Source organism: Marmota marmota, unplaced genomic scaffold (genome assembly GCF_001458135.2).
Source record: "Marmota marmota marmota unplaced genomic scaffold, marMar, whole genome shotgun sequence".
Taxonomy (NCBI): domain Eukaryota; kingdom Metazoa; phylum Chordata; class Mammalia; order Rodentia; family Sciuridae; genus Marmota; species Marmota marmota.
In genome coordinates, this window is record NW_025999992.1 from 1423636 (window position 1) to 1446351 (window position 22716).

Consider the following 22716-nt stretch of genomic DNA (forward strand, 5'->3'; position numbering starts at 1 on the left):
ACCCTGAAAGGTGTGGCGATTTCTCCCCTCTAGTAGGTGTCCTCTACTCAATCAGTTCTGGCAGGACCCGCATGGAGCTTTGGATCCCACAGGTTGAGGGCTCAGGCCCAGAGACTCTGTCCACACACACTGTGCCTGCCGCCCCAGGCCCCAGGCTGCTTTACCTCTGCTTTTGACCAGTTATGACTTGGGGTTCCCACAACCCCCTACCTGGGCTTCATTAGTTTGCGGGCGTGGGTTTCAGAACTCAGGGAAATCTGTTTTCTGGCTTATTAAAAGGATGCTGCAGGGCTGAGGAGGTGGCTGAGAGCCTGCCCAGCAGCCTGAGGCTCTAGGTCCTGCCCTAGGTACAGGGGTGTCCAGGGGAGATCGTAGAAAGAGACAGATGAAGACATGCACAGGTGACGTGTAGAAGGCACGGTGGCCCTCTCCAGGTGAGCCACCCCCAGAGACCTCCACTGGTTCAATCCTCTGGAAGGGCTCCAGACCCTGTCCTTTTGGGTTTTATGGATGGGCAAATTGCTACAGACTGGTGGGGAGGCCAGCAAGGCCCATCTACTCCTGGCAGAGGGCGGAACCCTTCTGCAGTGGGGAAGGTTCTAAGGCCTCCTGTCAGACAAGGTCGTTTATGGCCAGATAAAGGCAGGGGAAGAGTAGTTTCTTTTCTTGCTGGTACTAGGATGTGAACCCAGGGATGCTTTAACACTGAGCTACATCCCAGCCCTTTTTATTTTTTGAGACAGGGTCTCACTAAGTTGCTGACTCTGGTCTTGAACTTGGGAGTCCTCCTGCTGGGATTACAGATGTGTACCACCCACCTGGCCAAGATTAGAGTTACAAGCCAAGAACCCAGGAATGTACATATCATACTATGACCGCCACCCTATACAGCTTGACGTGGGGGCATGCTGAGCTCATCTATAAGAGCCAACAGGGCGGCCCGCAAAAGCACAAGCCGTAGACCTTACTTCCTTCATCTACAAAATGGGAACAGTGTGGGTAGCAGGCCGCTGTGATAGTTAGATGACTCCTTTTCTAAACAGTGACGTGGTACCTGACACATGCTAAGCACTCAGTAGATCTTCTTCGCCCCCACCCACCACCCTGCTGGCCCCGGGCTTGAGTCCTATACCGTCATTATGGTGTCTCACCATAATGTGAGTGCTGCTGGAACACAGGGGTGCACCTAAGTCAGCAAGGCTGCTGTTGGGGTGCAGCTCCATCACCTCATGATTTACCTGTTCATATTTTGGATGCTGGGGATTGAACTCAGGAGTGTTTTGCCACTGAGCTACATGGCCAGCCCTTTATCTAACTATTTTATTTTGAGACAGGGCTTCGCTAAGTTGCTGAGATGGACTTGAACTTGGGATCCTCCTGCCTCAGCCTCTCAAGTAGCTGGGATGACAGGCCTGCAACTTTGTGCAGGGGACCTCATTAGTTATTGCTGGACACTAACTATAAAAAACATTTAATAAACACAATTCCCGAGTTCAGAACTACCAAGTGCCCAACAAAGGAATACTCTTTTTTTTTTTTTCATTTTGTAGTTGTTAAAGCCTCTTTAGAAGTGATCTGTTAGTCCATAGTCTTGGGAGATGAGGGTGGGGGTCAGATCCACTCCGCCATCAGGGGCAGAAGCTTTGCATGGTGGGCACTTGCACTTAGCCAAACCATGGGCTGTTGCAGATTCAGGATCAAAATGCAAGTCTCCTGACTCAGTCAGAAGTTTTAAAGTAGGTGGTTTATTTCAAGGTACATACAAACATTTAAAAATAGGCATTTGGGCAACATTGAAGATAAAAGGAACCTAATAAACCGGGTGTGGTGGCACATGCCTGTCATCCCAACGACATGGGAGGCTGAGGCAGGAGGATTGCAAGTTCAAGGCCAGGCCAGCCTCAGTAATTTAGTGAGACCCTGTCTCAAAATAAAAAATTAAAAGAGCTGTGGAAGAGCACCCTTGGCTTCAATTCCCACATATACACACCCTGATAAATCTTGAATTTTAAACAATCCTCATCATTTCAATTTCACTTTCAATCTGTGCTGAACATGGCTCAGCTGTGCATCTGTTTAGTAGCGTGATCCCCCACTGTTATTCTACACAACCATTTCCGTTGTTAGCTAACCTGAGATTTCCTTTAGTGGGATTTAGAAGGACACGGAGGTCCTGTGTCCTTCATCGGCCTCTGGGTTTATCTCTGGGGAGTCCAGGACCAGCAGAAAGAACTGATTCCCTTCAAACACATCTCAGTTACGTCAAGAACACGGACGGACACACTGTCACGTTATTCTGAAAGCCATTGAGAGGCTCCCCCAGCTCTGCTCCTGCATACTGAAAAGTATGCACTGGAGCTTGTGGGCTTGTGTTTCTGTGTGTTTCTTGTTGATCTGTGGCCACTGTCACTAACTGTCCTAGTCTGTCGGCCTTGGCCTAAACACAAGAATGTTGGGAAGATTTCTATAGCATCCTTCTTCAGTTGTGTTAGTTGACTAAAGAGGTGATGTTTATTTAAGGACATGACATATTTCCAACAGTATCATATTGGGAATATTCTATAATTGATGAGCTTGAGCTCACCAGGAATTTAACAGACTGCCTAGGTTAGGGGCAGAGCTGCTGCTGAGCCACTGGCATACCCAGAATGCACCGCTCTCCCGCTGCAGTGAGCAGGTCTTTTTCTGGAGGGTGTCTAAAGCTCAGAACGCTCCTGCGGGCCTGGGGTAGGGCCTGGGAATTTGCATTTCCAGCAAGTTCCTAGTGACACTGACATTGCTGGTTCAGAGGTCATACCTTGGAGACCCTGCCATACACGAAGCTTGTGGAGAAAGTATGGGATCATCTCAAAAGTCTGCATTAAATAACAACGCTCCTTTTCACAGTTCCTCTCCTTTAAAAAAAAAATAAGTTGTAGATGGACACAATACCTTTATTTTGTTTATTTTTATGTAGTGCTGAGGATCGAACCCAGGGCCTCACATGTGCCAGGCAAGGGCTCTACCACTGAGCTACAACCCCAGCCCACAGTTCCTCTTCTTAAGTAGAACATACATTACCACTCAATGACAAGGTTCTAGAAATAGAAATGGTGGCATCGACATATTTTTAAAATTTTGTGTAATAGGAATCTATTATTATTTTCCTAGAAGACGCCTTTGTATTAAAAGAAAAGTGGGCAACAGACCAGGACGTCCCTGTTGGAATCCCTGCTAAGCAGCTAACTGGACCAGGCTGGGAGAAGCTCCAGGATCTGGCCAGGGCATACTGGGCAAGTCCTTCTCCCTCCCACCCAGCGACAGTGGGACAGTATCACAGTCAAGAACACAATGGGGGGCAAAGACAGCGATGGAGGTACAGGAGGCCCGACCACTGGGAGCCCCCATGGATGCCTGCAATCTTGGACAGGACGGATCCCTGCATATAGAGTACTGGGTTTCCTCCCCTGATTTTTAAAACAACAACTTCTCCTGAATTAACATGAAATGAACATCTTCCATCTCAGGTTGACTTCATCCTTAGAAGTAAAATGGCAATGTATTTCTATTAAAAAAACAACATTTATAAAGGTACAATTAAGGAGAAAGACATGGAAGTCCAAATCCTTAAATTCTAGCATTATATTTTCAGCAAATTCTTTTGTGAAAGCAGTCAATTCGGCTGATTGGAGCACACTTCTACTGAGGCCAGACTGCACGTTTTATCCGTTGTAGGGTTTGCACTAAGCTCTTACCCCACACAGCTGCCAGTCCCTGGAGGTGCAGATGAGCACCTGGGGCTTCTGTGCAAACCAACCATGAATGCCTGGAGAAAGGACCCAAGTTCCTTCTGGAGGCAGATTAGCAGCACTTTATTTTTAATTCCTTTATTTCCTTTAATTCCAATTGATCAGGAAGTACTGTTTTAGAATCATCAGTAGGTCATCCAGCATTACAGATCAAACAGCAAGAGGTAGAAAGCTCTTTGATGGAATCTATAGAAGCACTAACACCTGCCACAGCACGCCCACAGTCTTTATTAATAATCCATTTCCTGGCTTTTCCCATCCCAAACCAAGTAAATCACTGACAAAGCTAAATGGATAATTATTACCAGTAAGACTTACCTACGGAGAAATTGGAGTGACAGATTAAAAAGAACATGTTTAACCTGAGTGTAATTCAAGTTGTGAAATCTAACTTCCAGTTTACTGGGAATACAGAGGATGGAGGAGCAAGTTAAACAGAATCTCAGGGAAGCAGAGGATTCTAGAAGGTGAAGTCAATGTCAACATCAAAAGCAAGAAAAGGAGTATTGCTGCAGATCAGAAGAAAATTTTAAAAACTTTAAATCACCACATTTAAGGAATGGTCCTTACTAAGGTGTGGATGCTAATGGGCTCCCAAAGGCCTGCGCATGGAAGGCTGGCCTTGGCACTATTGGGAGGTGGGTGGGGGGGCTTTAGGAGGCGGGGCCTGGTGGGAGGAAGCCCAGTCACTGGGGGCATGGCTTAAAGGGGCTTTCCCAACTCCAGCCCTAGCTTCCCTTCCTGGCTGCTGCCAGTCAGCAGCTTTGCTCTACCCACACAGCCCGCCATGATGTTCTACCTCACCAGGTCCAGAAAAGCAAGGGAGCCAACCAACCATGGGCTGCAACCAAGAGCCAAAATCAACTTTTCCTCTTTTTAAGTTGATTTTCCTCAGGTGGTGGTTACAGTAAGGGAAAACTAATGCAATTCTTAAGATGGTTTTGGTTTGCACCACCAGCTGTCAAAGATGATTTTGGCACAACTGGAGAAATTTGAATATCAGATGGGTATTAGTTGAGTGAGGAATTACTAGGTTTGCTGTGACATTGCTCCTATTATTGTGGTGTAAGAAAATGCGCTTATTTTTCAGAGATACATTCTGAGTATTTAAGAGTAAAACAATATGTCTAGAATATACGGTTTTTCAGAAAAAGGCATGAATCAAATATATTGACTGTTAACTATGAAACCTAAGTCACAGGTACATTTCATTACATTCTCTCTATCTGATGTTTACAGTTTTTTTAAAGTAAGAGGTTGGAAGTAAGACTTTATGTTCAAGCAGTTTTCTTGCTTTCTCAGTTATAAACTTCATTAATCTGAGCAAGTCGTTTCAGGTCTCTGAGCCTCTGATTCTTTGTAAATTGTGATGCTTACAATAAATGCAAAATTGTGTGAAGATTCAGGAAGCTGTTTGGGGAGTGCTTCTCACATCGGCAAAGTGTGTGTTTTTCCTTCTTGTTTATCTAGACAGCATTTTAAGTCTTAAAGTAAATACTAGAGTGTGAAGGGGGGGTTGGAGGGGCAGCTCAGGGCAGGTGCTCTGGCCTGGTGGGTGGGAAGCTGGGGTTTGACCCCCAGCACTGTAGAGCAAACAAGCAAACAAACACGGAGGAAGAGAAACTCCAGAGTGCAGAGACCCATTATCTCTCAAAGTAAAGTAGGCGCATATATTAGTCAGTGTTCCCCAGGACGCAGTTATCGGGATGAGTAGACAGGTAGGTAGGTAGGTAGACCAGTTTGTTTTAAGGAATTGGGCCACACATTTGTGGAGGCTGGCAAGGGTGAATCTGCAGGTGTGGAGGCTGGAGACACAGGAGACAAGGGGCATCAGTGCAGTCCAGAGGCATCAGCTGGCAGCAGGAGGCCAAGGTTTGTCCATTAAGGTCTTTGGCTGGTTGGACAAGGCTTATCCACTTTACAGAGGGTCACTTGATGGGGGTGTTAATCTCATCTAAAGATATGTTCACAGAAACGTCTGAAATCACATGTGACCACGGATCTGAGCACATGGCCTGTTGAGGTTAACATGTAGTGAACATCGTGGTGCTTAGTAGACACTTGGTGGCGGGTGAGGTACCTGGGGTTTGCTTCCCTCTGGAGAACTCTGTGCAGTTGCATTAACATGACTGGCCATTGATTCCTTCTGGAGTCATTTGATGTGACAGCCTTCCAACCAGCAAGAAGTATTTTAGGAGCTTAAAAATCCATTTTTAATTAATAAGAATTAATTTTATTGCTGTCTTTAACTTTTTATGTAAAATTTAGCCTCGAAAAGAATGGGTAAGTTCCTTATGCTCCATGATAACATGAATATAAGGACCATGGGAACAAGGATCTTTCTGTCCCTGGACTGCTGTAGCCCTGGCAACGAGGGCCCTGCCTGGCAGAGGCTGGGCACCAAGGAAATGTCAATGAATGAACGAATTCACAGAAAGAGACTTTGCAGATACAGAAAGCCCATTTATGAGAGTGTGATTAGGATGTCACATGTGCCTCTTCTATGACACAATTTGGCATTGGGCCACATGCATGGAAGAAATTCCATTTCTGTTCAGTCTGAAACATTCCACTTCTTGCCTGGACATTGGCAGATCAGACTTATTAAAGTAGCCATTGGTAGGTAAAATACAAAGACCGTGTCCAGATGTCTTGGGGTGGAATCTTTCCTACGGATTGACGTGCTAGACTAACATAACTGCTACCACTGAGACCTCTCAGAGGAGCTGGCCCTAGGGATCATCAGTGGGTACCATATTGGGTGCAGGGCTGGCTCCCCAAAGATCCGCCTGACCGCCCTTCAGGGCACCAGGCCCCCAAAGTGCCATCATGTGGTCGCATGCCTTTGAATCCTGGAGGGATTTTAAGTTTCCAGAATTCTCAAAATGTCAGCCACCTCAAGGGGTAAAACTGGCATGTGAATGAATGTCTGGGCAGAATCGACTTTTCCATCCACCATCACTAGGCTGGGTGTCCGTGGGCTTCTGCTTGGTGGTGGCTATTTCATGTTCTGATCCCTTGGAAATATCCACAATCCATCCTGCCCTTGTGACCAGAGAACACACACCTGGCAAGAGCCACTGGGTTAGTGCTTAGAGTTTTCTTCTTCCCCATTATACACTTGGTTAGATTTGGAAATAATCCCATCATTTTCACATTTATGAAAGAAGAAAAAGTTCTGAGCTCCTGATGCTCAGGAAGAGTCAGGGTGATGGAAGGCCAGCTCTTCATGGCGACAGGGGTGCACATGCCATGTTTATACCCGTGCAGAAGACCGCTTCAGCAATGAAGGATGCATACAGGCTCTTCAGAGATATAGTACTTCCACAAAACCAGATGGCTTTACTGGTCAGAGCCAACATGACCAAGAAACATTTATGTAAATAAATAATTGCATTGTTAGATCGTGATAGAATATTTTCACTTGGGCAGACATTATACTGTGACTTATAATTTTAAAAAAATAATCAAGTCCAAACCTGCAGGAATAGCTGATTGTCCTCAATCAGGCTATTGAACTCTGCTGTGACTGTATCTACTTCACAATCCTGGGTTTCAAGTCCTAACCTCAGGACCATGTGCAACAGCTGGATTTTTGACAGGTAATACATCAATTGGGTTCTTCAGTTGAGATTCTACAAAAATATGCTAGTTTAAAAGTCTCTCAAGACACAAATGGTTGAACAGTGGTAGAGCCCTGTTCCCTTAGAAAATAATTTCCATTCCGTAGACCTATTGGTTGGTCCCAGAGATTCTGGGAACCCGTGGGTTGAAGTGAGAGCCTTTTCCCTGGAGCATCTAGAAGCAGGGTGTCCCCCACCATCCCGGGCAGCCTCTCCTGTGATTACTGGAGCGAGCGTCAAGTGGACCCCATATCACTGGTCCCAGCACAGGGGAGCCAGACCTGGGCATTAGCACTCCTGCTTGTCCTAAGGGACTTGAAAAGACATGGGGGAAACTGGGAGAGGTAATGATGTGTGGGAAATGTGGTTACATGCATGGAAGTTTTCATGAATCAGCCAAAATTATATTACAGTTCAAGCAGTTTTCTTGTGTTTATATTGTAAATCAAATCAAACCTATTAAAAAATTTTCTCATGGGCTGGGGTTGTGGCTCAGTGACAGGGAGCTTTCCTTGCATATGTGAGGCACTGGGTTTGATCCTCAACAACATAAAAATAAATAAACAAAATAAAGATATTGTGACCTTGTATAACCAAAAGAATATTTAAAAAAAAAAAGTTTTCCTGAAGAGACTGAGACCCTTCCCCTTTCTCTGTGTTGAACTCTGTGGTGTGAAGATCACATGTGTCTTATTGCCCTTTTATGATAGAACACACACTCTGTGCTACGTGTTCAAAGTGCATCTATGAAGCAATTACGCTCATTAATTAGCGTGATTAACATCATTTCTGGGCAGAAACCCAACTCTTTTCTCATTTAAGCGATCCTCTTTTGTTTGGAGAAATTATGCATTCCAGAACTCTAATAGATCACTCACAGAATTATGTGTCCATCGTAAACCAACAAATCAACAAGACTTTTTTTTAAAAAAAATTTCAGGGCTGGGGATGTGGCTCAAGCGTAGCACGCTCGCCTGGCATGCGTGTGGCCCGGGTTCGATCCTCAGCACCACATACACCCAAAGATGTTGTGTCCACCGAAAATTAAACAATAAAAATAAATAAAAATTATTAAAAAAAAAATTTCAAACAATTTTATTGCAGAAGCTATCCTTGCTATGTTCAAACTTGCCAGAGCCTTGGGCATTTGAGGTCCTCTCCTGCCCTTTGCAGTTATTTTCTCATATTTCTTTTTCTTTTTTAAATTTTAGTTGTAGAGGGACAGAATGCCTTTATTTTATTTGTTTATTCTTATGTGGTGCTGAGGATCGAACCCAGTGCCTCACACATGCTAGGCAAGCATGCTACCATTGAGCTACAGCCTTGGCCCCTTTCATACTTCTTTTTATACCAAGTTTTTGCTCTGATGGATGGATCTCCTACAAACCTACTCTGTTTCCTGACAATTCACCTCACCAAACACAGATTTGAACCATGTTGGCCTCTTGGTATAGACACCAAGCTCTCTGGGGCCTCTTCCAAGTGACCATTGTTTCTCACTAACCAGCTTCCAGCCTCTGCTTCCAGACTTTGGGGCCAATGATGTCAGAACTGAACTTGCTGGTAGTTACCTAGGTAACTTCAAGATTCCCATCTTTTGGAATGTTAAAAAATGGAAGGTCCTCATAAAAGATTGTCTCAAATGACAGATCAAGAAATTAGGCAAGACACGACAGTCTCCATCTCTGTAAAGTAAAACCCAGGCACTCTCACAGATAATGGGCTGGCACCAAAATTCTGTAACTTGGGACACTATAAACAAGTCACTTATACTCTACATAAAAGAATATTAACTCTTGTCCCTGAAAGTGCTTGTCTGATACCATTTGGCATTTAATGATGGGTTCCTGGTCTGCCCTCTGCCTGGAATTGTTTTCTTCTGTCTATTGTACTTGCTTATACATCTTAATCTCTTTTAAACACTGTTTGATGATGATTTTTTTTTTTGTGCTGTTGCCTGAGTCTCATGGATAACTGCAGTGCAGACGTCTTCTGGGGCATCCCTCGTGCCCACCAGTCAGGAGAAGGTACGGGCCTGGCTCTGAGTGCCAGGAACGTCCAGCCTGTCGGGAGCAGGACTGCAGGCCTTTGGCATGTGACTCAGGCCCCATGAGTCACACTTGGGCAATCTCAAGGTCCAGAGCAAATAATACGAACAGGCAAGGATTCTTATCAGAAAGTCAAACTCGAGGCAGCTCAGAGTTGGCAACGAGCAATCAATCACTAGGCTGGAGAGGCTGAAGGAACCATCAGGAACTGAGGGGAGGCCGCCACAGCCATCTATCTCAGGAGCCTCTGGCTCTGACCAATGGCAATTTGGGCCAATGTAAAGAAATAATCCTGGGACTGTCCATCACATTGTGATACCCAAACACCAAACTCCTCCCAGGCCAAGGGCTCAACAAGAAATGCACAATCCTGGCTGCTGCTCCATGTTGTTACGGTTTAGATGTGAGGTATCTCCCGAAAAGCTCACGTTAGGTAATGCAGGAATGTTCACAGGAGAAATGATTCGATCATAAGAGCCATAACCTTGTAAGTGGATTAATCCATTTGATGGGTTAATAATCCATTTGGTGGGTCAACACTTTGAAAGGATTGCTGGATGGTAACGGGTAGGGTTCAGCTGGAGGAAGTAGGTCACTCCCAGTGTGCCCTTTGGGATTATGGTTTTTTCCTGGATCCTCCTGCTCTTCCCTTCTCGTTCTGTTTCCTGGTTGCCATGAGCTGAGCAGCTTGCCTCCACCAAACCCTTCCACCGTGATGTTCTGTGTCACTTCAGGCCTAAAACCACGGAGTCGGCCAACCATGAACCCAGACCTCTGAAACCAGGAGCCCAAATAAACCTTTCCTCCCTAAGTTGTTCTTGTTAGGTATTTTGGTCACAGCGATAAAAAGGTGACTAATGTTTTGGGTGGACGTGGAGGAACAGGAATTTCCTGTCCCTCTGTGTGCCATATCTCAGACGTGACGCCTGGCACCTTAGGGCTCATGGTCACCCTGTGGGGAAGGACTGTGTCCAGTGATAGTAAACTGAGGAGAAAATCGGAAACTTGGGGAGGCCGAGTAGCTCGATCGGGGTTGCAGAGTCAGTGAGAGTTGGCGCAAGATGTCACTCCCATCTGTCGGACTCCAAAGCCTTCCCTGGCTTTCACCAGAGGAGCCCGTCAGGGTGATGGGAAACGAGGAGGCCCTCCAGCCTCCACTTCAGAGTGTAGGTGAAGCCTGAGTCCCCTCGTGGGCCTTCCTGCACCCCCGTCGCCCCTGTTCCCTTCTTGGCATCAACCGTGAGCAGCCACGATCTTGAGACCCCCTCTAGCTTTCAGCCCACTCTCTCCTGTGGAAATGTGGGAGTTGTCCTGGTGCGAGCGCAGCAGCACTGACGGACACCAGCCCTGACCCAGGCCTGGCACAGCCCGGGGTGGGGGAGGCAGGAGCTGTCGGGCCTTCTTGTCCCCATTAGATTTCCCAGGGACACTTTCTGGGTCCCCAACTTGTAGCCCCTGGAGTGCTTGCTATTCATGCAACCTGAACTGGATAGTTGTTTGTCTAGCTCTTATCTTGTTAGAAATGTGTGGAATTTCTTTTTAACAAGTGCCATTATGTTTCAGGACAGTCTGAAATGAAAGAATGCCCTGGTGGGCACAGAGCCAGAGTGACCCTGCCCTGGGGCCCGAGCTTGGCGGTGCCCCCTGGCCATGCAATCTGAACCCAGGCCCAAGGATCAGGAGGTGGATTGTGGGAGACCAACCTTACACGTGACTGAGTACACTCCCTGGCTGGGTGCTGAGGCGCTCAGTCACAGAAATGTGGCAGAACTTTTCCCACCCTCTTGGGTGCGAGGGTCGGTGTCTCATGCATGGGTGTGTCTTGCTACAGCCCCATGGGTGAAGCTACCTTCACCTGTCCCTTTGTAATATAACCCCTTGCCCTGTTTAGGATAGGATCTTCCATGGAAGTGCCTTGTGTGTGTCCCTTCTCTTACTGTGCCCTTGGGTGTGGCCTACCCAGGTGTCAGTCAACCTGCTGACAGTGGACATCAGGAAGATAGACTCAGCCCCCTGAAACCTGACCCCTTGCCTCATTTGAATAGTTTCTCCTCAATAAAAGGGGTCAGTGCGTGCTCTCGCTCTCTCTCTTTCTGCGGACCCTTAAGGTCAGAGGAGCCGTCACAGCGAATCCAAAGAAAAAGGTATCTGTGTCTCTTGTGTGGTTATTTTGTGCAGCCCAGTTCAACTGGAGTGACCCCTGAGCCTTTTAGTTGTGAGAACAGAAACCCAGCAGTGGATGTCTTTGGGGCCACACACTATATTAGAGACCCAGTGGATTGCCACATTTAATGAGACCTAGGGCAAAGGTTGTCCCAGGGATGGAGGGACTGGCTTAAGAAAAGCATGCAGGTGGCCCTGTCCTGTGAGGTGAGTTCGGCTAAGCACGCTGGGGATGGCCCTCTGGCTCACACCCTCAGTTTCCAGCCAGGTTCTGTGGGGTCCAGGTTCCTGACTGTCCAAATAGCGCTGTTTGACCTCAGGTGAAGCCCGATCCTCAGTGCTGCCCCTGGGATGAGAGATGAAGGACATGCACTTTTTTGTGAGTGCTGTTGGCCCAGGACACCTGGTCTTGTCCTCCGCTCGGACACAGGCTCACCTGCAGCTTATCAGACCACGTGGCCCACGATGTGGCCTCAGTGTCCCACACAAACAAGCCTCTGGCACTTGACTGGCATCCCAGATGCCCAGGCCAAGGACAGGTTCTGAAGGTGGGAGAGGACTTGGAGAACATCTTGGTTTTCAGATCATCTCATAAAAGATGAAGATGAGGCCTTCAGTGATGAGTGCCTTCAAAAGACAGAAGGTAGAGCCAGAGACCAGACCGGTGCCAGGACATTGAGAGGCCAAACAGAACTTACCTGACTTCATGTCTCAAAGATCACAGGTAATATCTGTAATTCTTTTAGAAGAGTAGAAACGGCCTCACTAAGTTGCCCAGCTGGCCTTGAACTTGCCATCCTCCTGCCTCAGCCTCCACATAGTTGGCATGACAGGCAAGTACCACCATGCCTGGTGAGAGTAGTTTTTCTATTTTTATTTATTTTATTTTATTTTGAGAGAGAGAGAGAGAATGAGAATGAATCTTTTTTGTAGATGGACACAACACAATGCCTTTATTTTTATGTGGTGCTGAGAATCGAACCCAGGTCCCGCCCGTCCTAGGCGAGCGCTCTACTGTTGAGCCACAATCCCAGCCCTATTTTTATTTTTTGGTACTGGGGATGGAGCGTAGGGCCTCTCACATGCTAGGCAAGTGCCAACCACTGAAATACATCCCCAGACCTCGAGTAGCTGTTTTTATAAGAAGGCCAGTGTTGCCTATGTGTCACCAGACCAGAGTCCCACGATAACAGAAGAAGGAAAGTCCTTTGTTCCCAAAGCACACACAGGGTAAGATGTGGAAAAACAAAATAAAGCAACAGTGTAGATAATAGGTTCAAAATAAGCTATCTTTGTGTGCTTGGGCCGAGTTGAGGGGGTGGTAGGTCTGAATTATTCCTGGATGTGGTAGTGGGGCCCAAAAGGGTGTGTCCCCCAGGTCTTGGCATGAGGTGGGGTTATAAGAGCCGTGGCACCCTGGCATGGTCCCAGCCTGCTGGTGCCAGCAAACAGGGGCAATAGACCTCTTCCTGGAGGAGGGAGCGTCCAGGACTCTCCCCGGCCCCCTTGCCTGTGCTGTGTGGAGACCCATTCCCTCACTCGTGCACAGGGCCAACACATGCACAGCAATCACCTGCTCTGGGAGTCGCTGGGAAGAATGGAGACGGGCACTCCCACTCAGGGAACACCGTAAGGAGTGTTCCGAGCAGTAGAAAGTTCAGGCCGTCACACTCTCGGCCAGCCCGGGGCTACGGAGGACACACAGAGGCACGTGCAGCCCGGTGCAGTGAGAAGGCCTGGCTCTGCAGGACAGCCTCCTGAGCAAGGCAGAGAGGAGGCAGACCCTGGGACAGCCGCCTCCGCACAGGTCACCTTGTGCCCCCACCTGGGCCTCCACGCAGCGGGGCCTTCACTGCCGCTATGGCGCCCAGCAGGGTCAGGGTCTCACAGCCCAGGTTTCCAGGCAGCTGGGGGTTATTTGGTCGTCCCTTGAAAACTGCTGTCCTAACTCAGGCTCCTGGTGACTGGAGTCCATCCTCCTCTGTCCAGCTGAGGTGGGGGTGTGGGAAGTAATTCCCTATTGAACGATTATATATGTGAATGAATTCGATTTTATTTTTCCCAGTGGTGGGGACCATCACTAAGCCATGTGCTCAGTCCACTTTAGTTTTAGTGTTAATTCTGAGATAGGACCTCACTAACTTGCTTAGGGTCTTGGCTAGATGCCCAGGCTGACCTTGAACTCACGATCCTCCTGCCTCAGCCTCCCGAGGTGCTGCGATGACAGACGTGGGCCGGGTGCTGGGCACCTGGTGACGTTTCTGAAGGGTCAATCAGCGTTAGGACTTCCCCCCCCTTTTAGACTGTGCATTGGATGTCCCGTGTCCTCTCTTTCAGGGGAGGGCAGTATGATCAGCAGCTGTCGGTCAGGTGGTCCTGCCACAGTGCCTTGTGAGCCAGCGAGTGCCGCACAGAGAGAGGTGCTTCCTGATCAAGGATTCCAATGATAGATGCATCTTTAATTCGTGAAATTGAGTCCTCATTGACTGGTGACTCATTTCTGCATTAAATGATACAAAAACGAATCCTGACACCAGGGTGTCAGGCAAGGAAATCATGCAGGCGACTGATTGGGTTTCACATTGTTTGACCTCAATATTCGAATTCATTGCCCCACAAACCCCGTTTATGGTCGGGGCTGCTCTGTGGCCGCTGCTTCCCTTCCTATTTCATCTGGTCCCTTTCTCCCTCTTTAGAGTGACTCTCAAAACAGCTCCTCTGTTCCTCTGATCAGCAACATGATTTGGAATTTTAGGTTTAGTAAATTCGAGGGTCCTTACGCGCCTCACCATGGAGACCAGAGAGTGAGCTGTTCCCATGGAGACCTCTGTCAGTCCTCCCCGGCTGCAGTCGCTACCCTGTTTCTGTGCTGGCACAGATCGGGCATTGCACGTGGGCACGTTAAGCTCCTCGCTGAAGGCCTGTGGTGCCTGAGATGCTGTCTAGCCCACGTCCATGTGCCAGAGAGCTCCAGGCCTTGGCACGGGAGGAAGAGGTAAATCCTCAGCTGCAGCCTCAGCCCCAGGTTCCTGGGGGCGGGCGGAGTGGAGCTGGGCATCCCATGACACGTAAGCTTCTCAGGGGTCTCGGGCCTGGCCCAGAGGGAGAGCCTCCTCCCGGGGTTCAGACAGAAGTTTCTGGGAAGCTGGTTACCAGGAATGGTGCCCCCGGTTGGATCTTGGTTATATCAGAGTTCTCAGTCTTCCGGGAATTTCCTTTGACTTTAAAAACTATCAAGACATTAATCAAAATTCGCAGAAACCTAGTTCTTTCTTGCTCATCCAAGTCTCATATCTTACACTGTTGACGAATTGGACCCATTTCAGCCATCGCTTATAAAGGGCTTTCACAGTTCCTGTTCCTTTAGAAATTTCAAACTGCTAGTGTAATTATCATAGAATTGCTTTTTGGCGGGGGGCACATCTCAAACTTTAGTGACACAAACCCTTTTCAAGTTTCCTAATGCCTAATCAAACATGAAAATTTATTCATATTTCTTTTCAGTATGATAATAGCATAAAAGCTCAGTGAAATTTTCACTAAGTCACAAATGAAATCAAATCGAGCCACACATTCTAAATGTAAATTACTATACTAACCCTCTGACTCTAACAAAGCATTTATTGAAAACCTTTGATATATAAAATTTAAATTCAGATTCCCTAACATAAAAATGCATTTATTAAACTTGTTACATTTTTGAAAATGTTCTTATGTTTAATTCAAAGCTCACTGTGGAGATGGCCCATTAACAGGATAGTGTGTTAGATGGCTGGACTAACCCATCCGTGTAGCCACTTGGAGGTTCCCTGGTCACCTCTTCCCATCGGTCATGGAGGGATGCGGTTTCAGCATGCGTTTTGGAGGGAAAACACCTCCTTGCTTCTGTGGAGGTACTTGGAGGGGACGCCAGGGACGGGCAGGCTGAGTGTGTTCTCGGTGCCTTTGGCCGAGGATGACGGCCATCTGGAGACTCAGGCCCAGGTCTGGACTTTCCCTCTCAGCGCGGGCATGTGGATTGTGAACTACCTGATTTTGGACCCAGAGGGTTATAGGGCTTAAATTTTTCAGAATCATGTATATTTTGTCTTTTTTATTTTGAAATAGTTTGAGGCGTATACACAGAAGTAGTGCTGCCATCGCAAACTGGGGCCCTTGAACATGGCCTCAATCCACACCTGGGGTGGGCGGGGAGCATGGGAAAGACGGGGAAGGGGCGTCACAAGGGACTCACTGGCAAACCTGCCTTCTAGGAGAGGGTGGCCACTCAGAATCTCCCAGAAGGGAGAGTGGGGGGCCCATTCCCCAGTGAGCGGCCCTGAGAAGTAGCCCATCTGGATTTGGTGGGGGAGGCCCGTGAAGTCAGGAATTTACCCAATAAGTGGTCAGCATTAGTCAGGGTAAAGAGTACGCTGCTATAACAAAAGGCCAAGCCCAGAGTGGCTCATCAGAAATAAAGGGTTATGTCACTTTGTGCCAGTCCAGGCTCCTCCCTGTGGCTTCTCCCCATCCTTAGGGCTTCCCTGATCTCCAAAGACATACACTGGATGGGAAAGAAATGTGCAACTCTCTCTTACCCCATTTCCTGCTGCCAATACAGAACATTACAGATGGGGTCAATGACAAATGGGGCTCACAGTCCCAGAGGCCAGAGACCAGGAGCGGCTGCAGCTGTGCCTGGCAGGAGCTTTGTGCTTCACCACGTCATGGCAGAAGGTGACCAAGCCTGAGGCAGGAGACCTGCCCCTTCATCAGGAGCCCCTCCCTCCCTCCATAACCAACCCACTCCTTCCAATCAGCACCCATCGGTTCCTGGGGACAAAGCCCTCTCCCACTCACCCTACAGGTACAGGGCCCTGTTCCCCTACAGTGCAATGGAAGCTCAACCTCAGTTTTGGAGAGACATTTGGAGAACAGCGACTCTGTTTGTATTGATGGCCCCTGCATTTGCGAATGTGATCACCAGGTGGGACTGGCAGGGCTCCTGGATTCCTCACCTAAGGAAGTGGTGGTCCTACACCAAATCACCAGGGTCTTCCATACCATTTACATCCCACCCACCCCCTGGCGTGGTGAAGGCCAGCACTGTGCAACTATGGGAGTTATCACTCTCTAAGGAGTGCATACCCCTAAAGATTCTAAGGCACCCACGTTAGGTCACAGTCCTCGTGTGCCTGGTCAAAGCTGGACACTTTGGGTGTCCAGCTTGAGGGAAGAACAAAGAGCAGAAGTCCAGGCGAGCAATTTCCTCTTAAGCAAGGAGATAGAAGTTGCTCACTGCTTAGTCACTGAGCAGCTTAGTCACTGGGCCACACCTGTCCTCCAGGGTACTGGAAACTAGGTCTCTGTCTGGGCAGCCCTGGGCTCCGCTTGACTGTGACTGTGGGAGAAGGATCGGCAACTGGCAGTCTCCACCCCAAGAAGCTTCTTACCAGGGCTGGTGATCTGGGGAGGGTGTGCGGTCACCGCAGCACACGAGGACCTGCTCCAGGGTGAGCAGGGCTGACTGGGCTGGGCAGCATCTTGTCCTTAGTTGCCCAGGCTTGGGGCAGTCTGCTGGTAAAACCTGGCGCTGGGTTTCAGTGGGTGCTGAGCCTGCACCAGGCAAACCTGTAAGGTGCTGGGCCTGGAAACGGCTGTGTGACCAGGGTGTGGAGGGCATTTCACTGGGTCTTGGAGAAGAATGCTGAAGGCACTGGTGCCCGGAGCCCCAAGTCATGCCTTTGCCAGATATTGGGTGGCACTGGAGTCCTACAGGGCGGCACTGGAGTCCTACGGGGTGCCACAAACATGCTGCCATTTTCCCAGGGAGTCACTGACTGTCCCAATAAAGGCCTCTCCTCTGTGGGGAGGGGACAGTGGCTACTTGTGGGCATCTGTGGCCACAGGGACAGCTGCCCCAACTCCTCCCCTCCACAAGCTCACAGCAGTTACAGAAGGGACCAAAGGATGCGGTGGGAAGAAGTGAGAATGTGTCTGTCGGGGGAATGACAGAGGTGGAATAAAACCCGCGTGGCTGGATTACTCAGGAATTAGGGAAAGTTCCTTTGCCAGGTTGTTGGAGAGCATTGTTGTTGACTCTGGGTCAGAGGAGAACTGACACCTTTGAGCATGGGAAGCTCACATCCATGCCGGCTAGGCCTGGGGCGAGCTCTGCATCCATGAGAGGGCTCAGAGAGGGGAACAGTGGAGAGGGAGGGACAGCCTCGCAGCGTGGCTGGTGCTAATCTCACCGTATGTGCTTGGTACCGGGTCTGTTTCCTTTTGCTAATAACTGAATCCCGCGGACCAGGCAAGTCATATAGAGGAGATGTTTATTTGGGCTCCTAGTTCCAGTCTGAGGTTGAGGGTGGCATCTGCCATGGCCCCCTTGCTGGCAGAGTCCCAAGGCGGGGCAGAGCACCGCGTGGGTGAGGCGGGACGTGCCGGAGAGCTTGCCAACGGGCCTTGCAGGGCCCCACCGCGGAGATGGCCCATCCGCGCATTGGCCTGTTAGTATGTGGCTGGACTCCCCCACCCATGAGCCACTTGGAGGCCCCGGGTCCCACCTCTTCACATCTGTCATGGAGGGATCCAGTTTCCGCATGCATTTTAGAGGGGCCCACCCTGCTCCAGTGTCTTGGGAACAACCCAAGGTGGCAGAAATGCAGTCACCCCAGGCCCCTTCTTGCCCCCCATCTGGCCTGGACCCCCAAGTTGGTAGCTCTCCTCACGGGGCAGCACCTAGAGGCAGAGGGAGAGCTTTGGTCTGCGACCCCGGGAGGAGGCTGGGACCATGTCCACGGCACAGGCGGTGCGGGCATTGATGACTTTGGGGGCCGCGGATGTGAAGCTACCAAGGAATGGGGGGATTTGGAAAACGTAAGAGGAATTAGGAAAGGGCAGGACTGGGGTGGGCTCAGTGGCAGAGCACTCACCTGGCGTGTGTGGGGCGCTGGGTTCCATCCTCAGCACCACCTAAAAATAAAACAAATAAAATTAAGGTGTTGAGTCCATCAACAGCTAATAAATAAATAAATAAATAAATAAATAAATAAATAAATAAATAAATAAATAAATAGGAAATGGAGGGAAAAGGTGGGCTTGTGGGGAGGATGGGGCTTCGCCAGGCAAAGGTCCAGGGACAGAGGTCTCCACAGTGAGACGGGTTGCAAAGGGGTGTGCTGGCCAGGAGCCAGCCTGATGTCCACCTTGTCACCTTCCCCAGTGTCCCCAAGCTCTGCACTATGTGAGTTTCAGTACTGGGAACCCCAAGACACTGTGGGTGTGTGAGACATGCCTGGTGCCCTGGGGACAAGAGACCCAGAGCAGGGACATGCCCTCCACTATCCTGTCCCCATTCTGGTTAAGAGGCCCCTCAGACGGGCTAAAGCAGCAGAGCTGTCCACTCAGCAGCTCTAGAGGGTCCCCCACCTCAGTCCTCGGGACCTCCCCCCATAGACCCACTTAGCAGCCCCAGGACACTCCTGTGGGCTGCACAGGAGTCCTCACGAGGCTCTGCAGGGGAAAGCAAGGTCTCGGTCCTGGGAGACAAGGGTCCTCGGGCCACATCTAGGCGCCCAACGTATGCAAATCCATCCAGAAATTCTAGTTTGGGAAAAGTTATAAATAGGTTTCTCATGAACACTTGAGGAAAAAATGCACAAGTGGGGCACACCCGCCCGCTGAGGCCTCAAGACGGGCTGGGAGGATGTTCTTGGCTGGCACCACTGCAGTGGGAGGAGCTGAGTTCAGCTTCATACTGGGCAGGAAACAGCTCAGCTTCCGTATTAAAAATGTGTATTCTCCAGAGGCCCAGGCAGGAGGATCACAAGTTGGAGGCCAGCCTCGACAATATAGCGAGACCCTGTCTCAAAATAAAAATTCTAAAAAAGGGGGTGCTAGGAAGGTACTGTGGTGATAGAGTACCCCTATGTTCAGACCTCAATACCACAACAATTTTAAAAAGTCATAGTATCCTCACTTGGCAACACACACACACACACTACATGTGCTTCCTAGATGAGAAAGCCCTGAATTTAATATTCTTTCTCATTTATAGTATTTGGCTTATTTAAGTGTGTAATTGTGAAATGTTTTCCCATTTTTTTTTCCCAAGGGGCTCTACCAAGCTGCACCCCAAGCCACATTTTATTTTTATGACAGATGCTGAGGCTGGCCTCTAACTCACATCCTCCCACTTCAGGCTCTAGACCTAATACATTTAAAATTTACTATATGATTGTAGAATCATGTCGACTCAATGGGAAAGGCAGATCACTCATTAATTATGCTATGATGATTGATAAATTAAAGAACTAAGTGTTAAAAATAACCACAGAAAAAGCTGGAAAATTTTATCAAAATACCAATAAGGGTGGAGCTCTCAGAAGCTCTGAGATGTAGGCAAAATCGCAAGGAAAGGTTTATAAATGGTCTTGTGATCATGATCAATTCCCAAGTTTCAAACCATCCTGTTTTCCAAGTAAATCACACATCTCAACTACCTGTGAAGGAAAGCCTAGCACCCTCTGGCTCGTTGAGACTCCTCTTCTCACGCCGGGACCTGGGGCGTGGGACAGGAGCAAGTGGGCGGGCGCACAGAGGAATGCACCGCAGTCTTCAGGACGGGTGAGACACAGCGTGGAGGACACAGAATGGCCCTCTGAGCTGTTTCTAGGCGTACAGTTCGGTGACACCAAGTTCGTCCACACGGCTGCGCAGGCACTGCCCCAAATACGAATGGCCACCTGCCTTTTTTTTTTTTTTTTTTTGGTACTTGGATTGAACCCAGGGACATTTAAGCACTGAGCCACCCCCAGCCCTTTTAATTTTTATTGTGAGACTGGGACTCACTGAGTTATTTAGGGCCTCACTTGTTGCGGAGGCTGGCTTTGAACTGGTGATCCTCCTGCCTCCGCCTCCTCAGCCGCTGGGCCCAGCACCCATCTGCTTTTCTGACAACCCCTAGGGGCCACCTAAGTGGACTCAGCACTGAGGGTTTGAGACCGGCTGGCTCACTCAGTCTGCTGTGTCCACGTTATAGGGGTCACCCTTTCCTTCCTCTTGGAAGCTGACAGCATTCCAGGTGAGTACACCCCCTTTGCTCACCCGTGATCCCCTGGGGAAGACGTTCACCTTTGGGGTCTTGCGAGGCCCCCCCGTCCCCACCATATGACTCACCGCCAGAGCCAGCCCACTGTGCCCTTTGCTCTTCTGAAGGCGGTGGTTACTGTGTGTCCCCTTTCCTTTCTCCTCTTTGTTATTGGATGTGATCTTGACGATATCAGAACGTTGAGGCAGGGTCTCGGCAGAATGGGGAGCACCGTCCTGCCCTTGACCCTGGCGGTGAAGAGAGGGCTCCATGAGTCCACTATCACAGGCAGCTGCTGGGTTTAACATGAAGCTGTGTCCCCCTGGGAGAGAGGGCTGCGTAGGAAGTTCAGGTGCAGAGACAAGGGGACCTGTGGACAGAGGGGAGAAGGGGTACACCGTGAAATGTGGAGGCCTTCTCAAGCCTGTGTCTAGCGGCCATGTCTGGGCTAAGATTTTGCTAAAATTGGTTAGTTTCCATTTCTTTTGGAAATTTAAAATGTGTACTAGGATTTGAACCTGGGACCTCGTGTGTACTAAACACACACTCTACCACTACTTTTTAAATTTTATTTATTTATTTACTTATTTATTTATTGGTACCAGGGATTGAACCTAGGGATGCTTAACCACTGAGCCTCATCCCCAGACATTTTTATTTTGAGAGAGGGTCTCGCTAAGTTGCTGAGGCAGGCCTCAAACTTTTGATCCTCCTGCTTCAGCCTCCCAAGCCACAGGGATTAGAGGCATGTGCCACCGCGCCTGGCTACATCTGTCATCTTAAACTTGGGATGGAGAGAACCAGTGTGAAAAAGGAGCCTCACCCAAACAGAGGCCTTGGGTATGGGGAGACAGCCTCTAGGTCCCAGAGTGACCTTTCAATAGTGTCTTGACTGCCTGGAAGCTTTGACCACAGAGGATTTATGCTGGGAGATTTGGGCTATGGTATCTCCTCTGCCTCCAGAAAGGCCTGGAGACTCAAGGTGGAGACTCGACCCATGTGGTCGCAGTAAAGGCCCGGGCACTGCTGGTTATGGCAAGCCTCCTGGTTGCCAGGACCCCAGGCATCATCACATCCTGTCTGGGAAGAGTTTGCACCACACACAACAAATAGAGAGTGGCCAGAAGCTCGGTAGGTGCCCCTCCCTGTGTGCCCCGTGCACCTCTGCCCTCGGTGGCTGTGACCCTGTCCCTTTCTCTGCAGTGAACCCTCTATATGAGCAGAACAGCTTTCAGTGAATTCTCTGAAGTCCTGCTGGCAAATCATCAAACCAAGGGTAGGGCGATAGGGCCCCTTTCTGTTGCTAAAACAGAACACCTGAGGCTGTTTAATCTTAAAGGAAAAGAGATCTGCTGAGCTCACAGTTCTGGAAGCTGGAAGTTCAATGTCTGGTAGTTGCATCTGGTGAAGACCTCATGCTGCTTCAAAAGTAGGAGGGAAGCGGAGGACTGGCACAGAAGAGAAGGAGGGGACGAAGGAGCAGACCTGTCACAACCCCTGCTCTCAGGAGAGCTAACCCCTTCCCAAGGGAACACATGGAGGCTTTTGAGAAAGCCATTAACCCCCCTAAAGGCCCAGCCTCTGGATGTCGCTAGCAACCAAATCTCAGCGGGAGTCTGGGCAGGGCTGACCACAGCCGGCCCTCGCCAGCCTTGCAGGCACCAGAAGTAAGGCAGAGCTGTGGTGAAGGGGCCAGAAGCCTGTGCCCCACTCTGGGAGCTGACTCCGAGGAGGAAGTCCCCTGCCAGGCCATGCTCAGAGCTGCCCAACTCCTCCCCTTCCTGGGCTCTCTCTTCCTCTGATTCTGCAGTTGCCAACATCTTTCCAATAAATCGTTTACATTTTTTAAACAGCTGTCCCCGATGGGATTCTGTTAATAGTAATTTCAACTATTCTAAACTGCTGGAAGAAGGAGCAGATGCTGTAGAGGGACTTGGTGGGGAATCTAAGCAGCAGACTCCATGGAGGATTTCTCTAAAGGATAAATAAGACAGTTGAGGAGAAGAGAGGCTGGGAAGAAA

The 22716-nt window shown here is 49.2% G+C and overlaps 1 long non-coding RNA gene across 1 annotated transcript; it reads right to left on the reverse strand.

The window, feature by feature from the left end:
• Positions 1-17831: 17831 nt before the first annotated feature.
• LOC125617877 lies at positions 17832-22400 on the reverse strand. Its single transcript, XR_007348998.1, has 3 exons — positions 22058-22400; positions 20785-21065; positions 17832-18579 (listed from the first exon to the last, which is right to left on the reverse strand). It is a non-coding gene; the product is annotated as an uncharacterized LOC125617877 (long non-coding RNA).
• Positions 22401-22716: the final 316 nt, after the last annotated feature.